Genomic DNA, 12,217 nt, shown 5'->3' with positions numbered 1-12,217 from the left:
GTCAAGATAGATTAGTAGTAGGAGTAATGGTGGTAGCATTATTGCTATTACTACTATTGTTGTTTTTATCATTATGATTACCATGTTCACATTATTCAAGCCTTTAGTTGTTATCAACGTCTCTATAGGCATTCCTCAATTTGGCCTATTATCAATACTTTTGAGATCCAAAATTACCTACCATCTATAAATATACTTACTATTACCATCTTTATATTTATAGTTATTTTCATGTTTATTTTTTATTTTTATATTTATCTTTATTTTTATTATTATCATTTTTATTTCTATTATTATTATTAATATTATTATTATTTAAATTCTCATTTTCATCTTTATTCTCATTTTTATTTTTACTTTTATTTTATTTCCATTATTATCACTAATTTTGTTATTATTTTTATTATTATTATTATTATCATTATCAATTTTATTAGTATTTTTTTTTTATTTATTTTTTTTCATTTTCATTGTTTTTTTCATTTCTCTTCATTTTTCACAACTCTTTTATACATACATTCTTTGTTCCCTATATATATAACTCTTTTCTAAAACTTTTCACCTTTTTCAAGTTCACCTTCGTTACCATATATTTTATTCACTTGCCATAGTATTATCATTAGTATAACCCTCTCAACCAGCTTGCATCGATTATAGGGTTAATTGCTATCTTGTCTGTCATTATCTATTCACTCTCCTATTTAAGAGCAGTCCACTGCAGCATTGCCTATACCTGCACTTGAGAAAGGAGCGCACATGCCCGAACGAGGCTTGCGCAAGCTCAGAAACGCGTTGTGCTTTTGGGTACCCCCCCGGCTGACGTCGCATGCTGTCTACGAGCCAGTCTGTGTCTCTGTGCATCACAGAACACAGCAGAGCTTCCCCTAGCGCGCTGTGGAGGAGGATTCATCCAGTAACAGCACCAGCGAAAGGGAACAGTGATTTGACTATCAAATGGAGGACAATAATAATTATGGATGTAAGTGAGACTTTTATTAATTGTATAAAATAAATGCACTTTTTACTGATTTAGCGCTCTTCTATATATTCCTTTATTGGTATCCTATTCATGAGATGACTTCACTCTAAAGAAGCAGCTGCCGCAGGTGATTGTGCACATGCATCCCTTATCCTCTAAGAACAGCAAGCAACCTTTCTGGATTTTCAGCAAATTCCAAGTACTGTTTTCTCAGATAACTTTTTTTTAAAAACATCTTGCTTTGATAAAAACTGTTTTGAATTTATTTTAATGAACAATACAGACTGAACTGAAAAGGACACACCAGTATCTTTTAAAGCGCTAGTATCTTGTGTTGTTTTTTTATCATCTCTTATTGATAACGACCATTCTGGATTCACTAGAGGAAGACAGACAGCTGACGCTACCAGGCGCTTGATAAATGTGATGTTCTAACCAGGTGGCACAAAACGCCTTCTCTGCTCCTAGCATTGGATGCAGAGAAGGTGTTTGATAGGATATATTGGCCATTGCTAGCACAGGTGTTGAACAAGTTTGGCTTTCAGGGCTCCATATACAAAGCCATAATGACTCTATATACCTACCCATCTGCCCAAGCTTATATTTCTAGCACACTGTCTACTCCATTTAAAATTACACATGGAACTAGACAGGGATGCCCCCTTTCCCCACTACTCTTTACTCTCCTAATGGAACCACTAGCCACCTACATACGATCACATCCACAGGTGAGAGCAATAAAAATTGGTACCAGAACTCACACTATAAATCTTTTAGCTGATGACATAATATTAATGCTCACAAACCCAGAAATCTCTCTCTATTCCGTACACGAAGCACTACAAACATTTAATGAGGTATCATACTATAAGGTAAATTAAACAAAATCCAATATTTGGAAAAAAGAGGGCATCAAGTATCTAGGCATAACTTTAACTCCTAAAACAGAAGACCTTATCTCAGCAAATTATACACCTTTCCTAAATTCACTAGAGGCTAGGTTAAACAAAATAGCACAAAACAAACTATCGTGGTTGGGTAGGTTTGCATCTTTTAAAATGCATGAAAGGTGAAAAACAATTCCAATTCCCAACTCCTTTTTCAATGCATTACAACCAATACTAAATAAATATCTTTGGCAGGGGAAAAGAGCTAGATGCACTTTTAGCAGGTTGATTAACCTCCCTGGTGGTATAATTATTTCAGATTTTAGGTGCTGAAAGCGGTACAATTATTTTGCCTGAAAATTTGGCGTTTTATATTGTAGTCCTGCAATTCTTAGGAATAACTCAGTTAAATCTGTCCAAACCAGAGTCTAGACATCCCGGGTATGATAAAAGTTTGAAAAATGAAATCATAAATTATAATATAATAAATAACTATAAATAATTATACCAAATAATATAACAATAATGAAAAATATATTCAATAATGTAATCAAATCAAAAACACTGAAATTTGCTCAGTTGCAGAATTGTCACTGTCATTACTTTTCAGTATTTGATGACGGATCTCCCCACAAATCGCTATCCCTCAATTCTGCGAGTGATTCTAATTAATTATCACTGTTTTCTAGCTGGTCTAAAATCATTTTTGATGTAGAGGGACAGTTTTGGTTGCTATGGACAATCTCCAGTTTCCAGGCATAAAGAACAGTTTTTATATTATAAAACTACATGCAGGACACTGGACAGACCACTAGGGACAAAGAGGATGTGAAATAATTACATACAGCAATGTAATCTGTAAGATTACATTATACTGTATGTAATGTGTGTGTTTCACTTTTTGAATTTGGCGCCGTTCTCCGTCCCCGTGCGTCGCATCGCTCGCAGGGAACAGAGATCGGCTCCGTGATACATCAAGCTGAGGACGAGCTGCTTGTACAGCGGGGGGGACATCGCTGGATCCAGGGGAGAAGGTAAGTAACATCTCCCTGCATTCAGCGATGCGGTTCCGAGTCTGGCTTGGGGTTATCGCTTTTGGTATAAAATCTCCACCCCGAGCCAGACTCGGGAACACCGCCAGGGGGGTTAAATCTAGAAAAGCAGGGGGATTAGGCCATGTACATCTACAGGATTATTATTTTGCAACAATTTTAGCACAACACAGGGCCTAAGCAATACCTCTGAACTAGAGCGTTGAATATTGATATTATGAAAATGGATACACTATACTTAGAGTATACCGTATATACTCGAGTATAAGCCGAGATTTTTCAGCCCCTTTTTTTAGGCTGAAAGTGCCCCCCTCGGCTTATACTCGAGTCACGCAGATCAGGTAGGCAGACGGCGACCATTCCACTATTCAAAAGCCGCGCCTCCCTGTCTGTGATAGGCGGAACACTCAATTTCCCAGCAGTCAGTGTTCCGCCTATCACGGACATCCGCTCATTCTCATACTACGGACGAGGATGAGAGGATGTCCGTGATAGGCGGAACACTGACTGCTGGGAAATTGAGTGTTCCGCCTATCACAGACAGAGAGGCGCGGCTTTTGAACAGTGGAATGGCCGCCGTCTGTCAGACGAGGAGGAGAGGTGCGGCATGGCACACAGAGGCTGCAGAAGGCAAAGAGACAGGTAGGCTGCGATGGACACAGGGATGGACGGGACACAGGCATGGACGGGACACAGGCATGGACGGGACACAGGCATGGACGGGACACAGGGATGGACACAGGGATGGACACAGGGAGGTATGCAGCTGCAGATGGGCATTGTTGACCCTCTTTTCCACTCTTTTAAGCTGTAACAGTAGCTGCTGCATGTCTCACTCTCGGCTTATACACGAGTCAATAAGTTTTCCCAGTTTTTTTGTGGTAAATTAGGGGCCTCGGCTTATATTCGGATCGACCTATACTCGAGTATATACGGCACATAGAGCACAAGCGACTGAGGAATGTTAATATTCATACTCACAATGTAAATACATTATGTTGATTTTCTTTTCTGTTAACTAAACTTAATAAAAATGATTGAAACAAAACAAAAAAAAAATAATTCCAACCTTTATAATCACTTTAAAGGCACCCTGTCGTGAAAGAATAATGAAAATAGATATTGTGGGACTCTACTTTTGAAATTGCTAGTTTCCTGGCTGCCATGCTAATGCCTAGTGCTAAATGCTGTTTGAGATGCCGAACAAGTATAGAGATAAGGAATTATAGCACTATGACATTCATTTACAGCATGGCTGTTAGTGATGAGTTTGTGTTTAAAGTTTTGCTCTACAGAAAAGCAGAAGCTTATCAACCACACAATAGCTACGGAAAAGTGAAACATAAAAAGTGCCTTACATTGAAAGCAAATGGTTCCCTCTAGTTTGAGACTTTACCAGGATATGTATTAAACTGAATTCTACTTGGCAGTTTCTTTGGTAAAAAAAATAAATAAAAAAAATTAAGAGAATTCTGCTTGGCAGGAAGCACCACTCTAAGCAGTGAGTAAACCCACAGTACGGTCAACACATGTAGGAGGAAAACGTCCACTAGTGTGCTGAATTGATCAATTTGTACTAAGGTGCCTTGTAGATCCAGATCTAATTACGGTATACTTCAGTCCTGTGTGAATGTACCTAATTTACTAAAGGAGTAGAGCATGTTCCCTTTGCAAGGTAACTTTCACTTAGTTTAGTGAAAGTGGGAAAGCTGTGCTGATTTTGATTATCCAGTCATATAATGCAAGCATTTTTTTTTGTGTGTGTGTGTGTGTGTAAAGTTTCCATGCACGTAATCGGGTATATTATACTACATTCATTTAGCTAACTGAAAATTTCCTTGCAAAGTAAGCATGCTCGATTTCTTTTCTAAATCGGGTAATTGTTTACACCCCAACCTTCAATATAAATACAGTTATGTTCTTATTCATTAGTTAAAACATTTTTATTTGTGCCTTATCATACATTAAAATGTTCCTATTAAGCCGAGTTGGTTTCCTTTTCATTCTGAAATAAAATTTGTTATCATAGGGTGTTGTACATGTTATAATATTTAAAATCTTTTTTGAAATTTCGATTTTAGGTTCTATAAACCTAATTAATAATATGTGTTCTTAATCTGCAGTGAATGTGTTTTTAATTTTTGGGTCCTAAAACTCTTTGTTTTTGTTACCCCATTTTTTTACCTATTATACAGCATATAGATGTATAGTGTCCAGTTTGTTACAAAAATAAATCAGTTTCTTTTAACTTAGCATAATTTTCATTATCAGATAACTTACCGTTGATCAGTAGTTTCATGCTAATTAAATACCTCTTTTCTTGCATAGGAAATAACCAAATGTGCTGTGCTCCTCTGACAAAAAATTAACCAAAAGATGAAAAAGAAAAAATGTGCGGAGTGTACAGGATGTGCTTACTTACTATATGGTCCTTCTTTTACTATTTATATATACCAAGACATGATTTCTTCACTTCCTTGCTGTATTTTGTCACAGTGGGCTGTGAAGAAGTATTCTTTTAACTAAATGAAACACTTACTGCAAAGAAAGATTGGTAAACGTATCTAAAACACAGAGTGGTGCTGTGGATACATGAAAGTGTAAATCTGTGCCACGTCCTAATATATCATTAAATAAAGAAAAAAGGGGGGCTTATGAACTTTTTAGTCACCATAGACGAGACAATAATCAATTATGTAAAATAATTAACTTTATTGCTTAAAAATTGTTGTTGTATTATTCTTAATACAAACAATTTAAAACCCTGTTTCACAACAATAATCACATTCCATATATATCATTCAATACAATTACCGCTACTGTAATCTGTTCATTTTCCCAACAGACTCTGAGAATAATAACAAGTAATGTTAAATTTATATAGATATTCTCGTATACACAAACAGTATTCGCGGAATAGTGTATATTATTTGAAGAAGGAGGCTCAACATGTTTCGTTTTAAGTATCAGCTGGGCGCATGCGCAGTGACCTTGAGGCCGGCTCGGATGACATCACGTCGGCTTGTTGTCCATTGGTTGACTACGAACGGGACGTGTATACAAACAGCACACTCTGCGCGAGCTCTGCACAGCTGATAGACACTACGTCTCTTCATACCACACGGGTGTTACTGTTCTTAAGGCCATACGTGTAAGCGCTGGGATATTTTTTAATACACTGCTGACGCTAATTCTGGCACTGCTTGGGACTTATAATTTCGCATATTAAAAAAAAGTCCATAAGCCCCCCTTTTTTCTTTATATCTTGTATTGCAAAGACCATGTGGCTTATGTCGCGTACACACGTAGCCGGCTATCCGGCTGAGTTAGTCTGGCGGACTTCCCGCCGGACTTTCCGAACGAGCTACTTGCCCACACATGGCACTTTTTCAGCGGACTAATACGGCATGCTAAGTCAGCCGGACTATCCGTCGTACTATTGAAATGAACGGACTCGCCCACACACGCGGAGGAAAGTCCGCTCATTTAGAGCTTGTCTCCAGGTAGCCAGGGCCAGCGAAGGAGGCGTCGCTGGCCCCGTCACCTGGTATGGACTTAAAGGGGAACCCCTACGCCGAAAAATCGGCATGGGGGTCCCCCCTAGGTCCACATCAGACCCTTATCCGAGCACGCTACCCAGCATCCTCTGGGACTGTGACATCATAATGGGCGGGGACATCATCCGGTGATGTCCCTATATAAGTCGCCACGCGCCGTGTCCCTGCCATTGTGAGTGGAGGCAGCGACGAGGCAACATCTGAAGAGAAGAAAAGAAGAAGAGAATAGAAGACGGCGACAGCGGCGAAAGAAGACCAGGCCACCGCCTGTAAAAGAGCTAGAAGAACCAAAGAGGGGGACAAGACCCCCGAAGTCAGAAGAAGAGGGCGACGGCGAAGAAGAAAGCCGGGCTCCTCCGCTAGTAAAAGATCTAGCAGAAGATAGCGGAGGAGTCCGGTGTGAAGACACTCGAAGACGGAAGACCCCCGGAGCTGTGCAATAAACTATTTTAACCCTTGTGTGTTGTGTTTTTTTAAACTTTTTTTACAGGTGAATGGGTAGGGGTACATTGTACCCCATACTCATTCACATAGGGTGGATACCGGCCCCCTTATTAATGGGGGCTCACGGATTCCGATAAGCCCCCTGCCCGCAGACCCCGACCAACGGCCAGGGTTGTCGGGAAGAGGCCCTTGTCCTCATCAACCTGGGGACAAGGTGATTTGGGGTGGGGGGGCGCTCGCTCGTCCCCACCCCCTTTCCTGGCCGGCCGGGTAGCGTGCTCGGATAAGGGTCTGATATGGACCTGGGGGGGACCCCCACTCCGTTTTTTTTTTTTTTTTTTTTTTTTTTTTTTTTTTTGGCGTAGGGGATCCTCTTTAAGTCCATACCAGGTGACGGGGCCAGCGACGCCTCCTTCGCTGGCCCCGGCTACCTGGAGACGCACTCAAAATGAACCAACTTTTCTCCGTGTGGGAAAAGTCCGCTCATTTCAAAAGCACGGCGGACTAGCACACACACGCCCGTATTGTCCACCAAAATGCGAGTCCGGCGGACAGATTGGAGTGCAAAAATACTTTCTTAGTCCGCCGGACTTTTGGGTAAAAAAAGTCCGCCGGAGGCTACACACGGGCGGATTGTCCGGCGGACTTGAGTTTGCCAGACTTTTCCGCCGGATTGTTTGATCGCGTGTACGAGGCATCAGACAACGAAGAACACAAATGAAGTGCATCATTAATAGTTTTAAAAGCTGAAAAATTTTGAAATCGTCTGTCATGGTGCAAATATGGTCCTACAGCAGACTTCCGTGCTCCAGGCCACTGCTTGTAACTAAAGCCGGTTTGTGCCCAAGGGTCCATCACTACTCAACCAAATGTAAACTAAGGGGAGGATATTGAGGCTACATATGGTAGCAATACATTTTTACATAAGGTATGATTATAGTATTGGCTGGGCCACTCTGCCCGGTGAAAACCATGGGCAGCAGCAGAACTTTTTTCAGGAGGGGCATCATTTTAGGGTCACCCATGCACCGCCCCTTTTCGACAAAGTAATGATCACATTATCATGGTCAGAGACTGCAGACATAGTACAGTCCCTAGGATAAGTAATGGATAATGGCCAACAGACCCTCTTACCAGACCCAGCGAAACTACAGCAGTGATTCCCCCGGCTGGACAATTGTTCACTCTGGGTTCCCCAGGGACAACTCTGTTCAGTAGTGTAGCATGTCTGTACCCTGGTAGTGGCTCAGCCTTTCTCTGGTGGTGCTGGGCAGCGTGGTTCTCTCTCTGGCTTCTGCCCAGCACACTCCTTATTCTATGGCCTGTAGTGCTCTCTAACTCAGCTTTTTTTCCAGGCTGCAGTCTCTCAATCCCACTCTTGATCGAGCTGTAGCCTCCTCCCTGTGCAATCTTTGGGACTACATGTCCCATGATGCTCTCCTCTCCTAGTCCCCTTTGATTGGCCTTCAGTTATGGCCAATAGGAATGGAACGGAGCAGGCAGGAAGCTGGGCAGGGAACCTGGTGAGAGCCGTCGTCTCTTTTCCCTGACAGAAGAAAGGGGGAGTGAGTGGGGGAAACCTCTGATAGCCCACAGCTTGCCTTTCTCCTGTCACAGTGCTGCCGAGTTCTCTGCTGGACTGAGCAGGGAAAAGAGCCCAAAGTCACACTACACTGATGGAAGGACTTGACAGCACCTTAATGGTGACACCCCACTGGTGCCCGCACTCTGATAGCGATGCAACTGTGCTGAATTTAAGATCCGATCCTTAAATTCCGGGGGGGGCACTTGACCCCCCTTGCCCCTACCTGCGGATGCCCATAGTGCCAATGCCATAATCCCGACACTGCATGAAATGATCCTGACACTACAATAAACATACCTGGCATAAGGATTGTGCAGTCTTCATTTCATGTTCTTAAAGCTTGACTCCAGGCAGATATATAAGGCAAACATTAATGCCCTCTATTCATTAGTAAATTATTAAAGCGGAACTAAAAATCTTTCAATCAGCACTAGACTATTTTTAATCCTAATCCTTAATATTGCTAGCATTACTAAATAGATAGGAAGGTATATTATATGTACTTGTTTTATTTATTTTATTTTATTTTATTTTTTAAATATTTTTTGAGTTGTATCCTGGTTTCTGGCCTAGGCCAAAATTATATCATACATCCCAGAAGTCTTCATAAGCATTTTATTTCTTTCATCTGAAGGAGGGGCTTTCTCAGCTAAGCACACCAGCCTGCCTACATGCCTGAGCTAAAGGAAGATTGATTCCAGGAAGTAAATGCTAAATTAATTATATATCCTTCATCTATTCAAAATGGCTAAAAATGCCAGGGGGGTGTCTTTCAAAGTATGGAGACAAAAATGGATGGGTGAGTATGCTTTGCATATTAAAATAAATGAAACAGTGTTTTCAGTTTGGGTTGCTCAGATACAGTTCATATATACTTTAAAAACAAGTAGATGACCTCACCAGTCTGCACCAGTCTGCTGCTTCTCTTTTACTCTCCATTTTCTTTTTAATAACAAGCATGTTATACTTACCTGCTCTGTACAATGGTTTTGCACAAAGCAGCCCCAATCCTCCTCTCTTCATTTTCCTGTTGGCATTTCAGGCCCCTCCTCCCTGCTCTACTTGCACGCTCCCGAGCCACCTCTGTGTCTCTATGCCTCCTCCCGGGCCCTCCTCACAGGCTGTGATTGATAGTAGCGGGAGCCAATGGCTACCGCTGCAGTGTCACAGCAAATGAGGAGGCAGAGACCCAGAGAGCTTTTGCACTTGTGCACATCTGTAGATCAGGATGGGGCTCAGCTGAGTATAGGGGGGGGGGGGGATGAGGAGATGTACACAGAAGATTTTTTTAGACGTGTGCAGTTCGTTTTTTAACGATTCTAAATTCAGACTAATTTAAATTTTTTGGAAATTTGGATGTATTCGATTTTCCGAATTACAATAGTACCAAATTTAAACGAATCTGAAACAACAGCAAAAAATTGTGGACGTTATTTAAATCAATTTGAATCGTTTTGTTATAAATCGCAACGTTTTTGAATTGTTTTCCAATTTCCAAAGAGAATAAAATAGAATATAACACATATCCACAGTGCACTACAACACACCTTCAATAAAGCACACCGCAACACACAAATACATATGCTCTGTGCTTTGCAACACACTTTAATATTACTTGATTAGCCAAATAATGGTATTGATTTAATAAAATGCTTCACATTTAAAGTCTATGGAAACCCCAAAAATGGGGAAACTCTGGAAACTTCCCCTCCTCTTTGTTCTCTCTGTCTCCCCTCTGCAGTGCTTTGGAGCCAAAGGAGCTTCTTGACATATCAAGTCCTCTGTTCTTGTGCCACGACTCTGCAAACAGCTCAGTACTTTCTGGTACACCTGGTTGGACAAAAAACAGCTGCAGGCACCTAAGCATGCACAAGGATAAATATTCTGCACACAAGTAGGGAAAAACACCAGGAATGGATACCAAAACTGGCTGACTGCAAGTAGAGTATACTGTCACAGGTTAAATGTAAGCAACGGTGCAAGAATAAATCAATCACTCTAAAAAAAATTATAGTTATTACAGAACCTTGCAAAAGTATTCACCCCCATTGGCTTTTTACCTATTTTGCTACTTTACAGCCTTTAGTTCAATTTTTTTTAATCTGAATTATATGTGATGGATCAGAACACAATAGTCTAAGTTGGTGAAGTAAAATTAGAAAAATATATACATAAAACATATTTTTCAGAAATAAAAAACTGATAATTGGCATGTGTGTATGTATTTACCCCCTTTGATATGAAGCCCATAAAAAGCTCTGGTGCAGCCAATTATCTTCAGAGGTCACGTAATTAGTGAAATGATGTCCACCTGTGTGCAATCTAAGTGTCACATGATCTGTCATTACATATACACATCTTTTTAAAAAGCCTCAGAGGCTGCAACACCTGAGCAAGAGGCACCACTAACAAAACACTGCCATGAAGATCAAGGAACTCTTGAAACAAGTAAGGGACAATGTTGTTGAGAAGTAAAAGTCAGGTTTAGGTTATAAAAAAAAAAATATCCAAATCTTTGATGATCCCTAGGAGCACCATAAAATTGATCATAACCAAATGGAAAGAACATGGCACAACAGCAAACCTGCCAAGAAACGGCCGCACAACAAAACTCATGGACTGGCCAAGGAGGGCATTAATCAAAGAGGCAGCACAGAGACCTTAAGTAACCCTGGAGGAGCTGCAGAGTTCCACAGCAGAGACTGGAGTATCTGTACATAGGACGACAATAAGCCGTACACTCCATAGAGTTGGGCTTTATGGCAGGGTGGCCAGAAGAAAGCCATTACTTTCAGCAAAAAACAAAATGGCATGTTTTGAGTTTGTGAAAAGACATTTAGGAGACTTCCAAAATGTATGACGGAAGGTGCTCTGGTCTGATGAGACTAAAATTGAACTTTTTAGCCATCAAAGAAAAAGCTATGTCTGGCACAAACCCATCACATCACCCAAAGAACACCATCCCCACCGTGAAACTTGGTGGTGGCAGCATCATGCTATGGGGATGTTTTTTAGCAGTCGGGACTGGGAAACTGGTCAGAGTTGAGGGAAAGATGGATGGTGCTAAATACAGGGATATTCTTGAGCAAAACCTGTACCACTCTGTGTGTGATTTGAGGCTAGGACGGAGGTTAACCTTCCAGCAGGACAATGACCCCAAACACACTGCTAAAGCAACATTTGAGTGGTTTAAGGGGAAACATGTAAATGTGTTGGAATGGCCTAGTCAAAGCCCAGACCTCAATCCAATAGAAAATCTGTGGTCAGACTTAGAGATTGCTATTTACAAGCGCAAACCATCCAAGTTGAAGGAGCGGGAGCAGTTTTGCCAGGAGGAATGGGCCAAAATCCCAGTGGTAAGATGTGGCAAGCTCATAGAGACTTATTCACTGTGACTTGGAGCTGTGATAGCCACAAAAGGTGGCTCTACAAAGTATTACATTTAGGGGGTGAATAGTTATGCATATTAACTTTTTATGTTATTTTGTCCTATTTGTTGTTTGCTTCACAATAATAAAAAAAAATCTTCAAAGCTGTGGGCATGTTTTGTATATTAAATAATGCAAATCCTCAATCAATCCATTTCATTCCAGGTTGTGAGGCAACAAAACACGAAAAACCCCAAGGGGGTGAATACTTTTGCAAGGCACTGTAGTCAAGTTTTGGTATAACTTAGCAGTTATACCACAATAGTACACCAAACAAAGAATAAG

At 40.8% G+C, this 12,217-nt stretch overlaps 1 protein-coding gene across 1 annotated transcript in view; it reads right to left on the bottom strand.

Moving 5' to 3' along the window:
* Window positions 1-5,326, bottom strand: part of LOC143988634 (G-protein coupled receptor 35-like) — a 101,297-nt gene extending 95,971 nt beyond the window's left edge. Inside the window, exon 1 of the mRNA XM_077488338.1 lies at window positions 5,199-5,326. The gene's annotated coding sequence lies outside the window, so the exon portion shown is untranslated. The remainder of the gene's footprint in view (window positions 1-5,198) is intronic.
* Between the last annotated feature and the right edge of the window lie 6,891 nt (window positions 5,327-12,217).

The sequence above is a fragment of the Lithobates pipiens genome, unplaced genomic scaffold (assembly GCF_037356315.1).
Source record: "Lithobates pipiens isolate NorthernLeopardFrog02 unplaced genomic scaffold, aLitPip1_a1.2 Scaffold_18, whole genome shotgun sequence".
In the NCBI taxonomy this organism is placed as follows: Eukaryota; Metazoa; Chordata; class Amphibia; order Anura; family Ranidae; genus Lithobates; species Lithobates pipiens.
The sequence above is the reverse complement of the archived record's forward strand: the minus strand, read 5'-3'. Positions and strand labels throughout refer to the sequence as shown.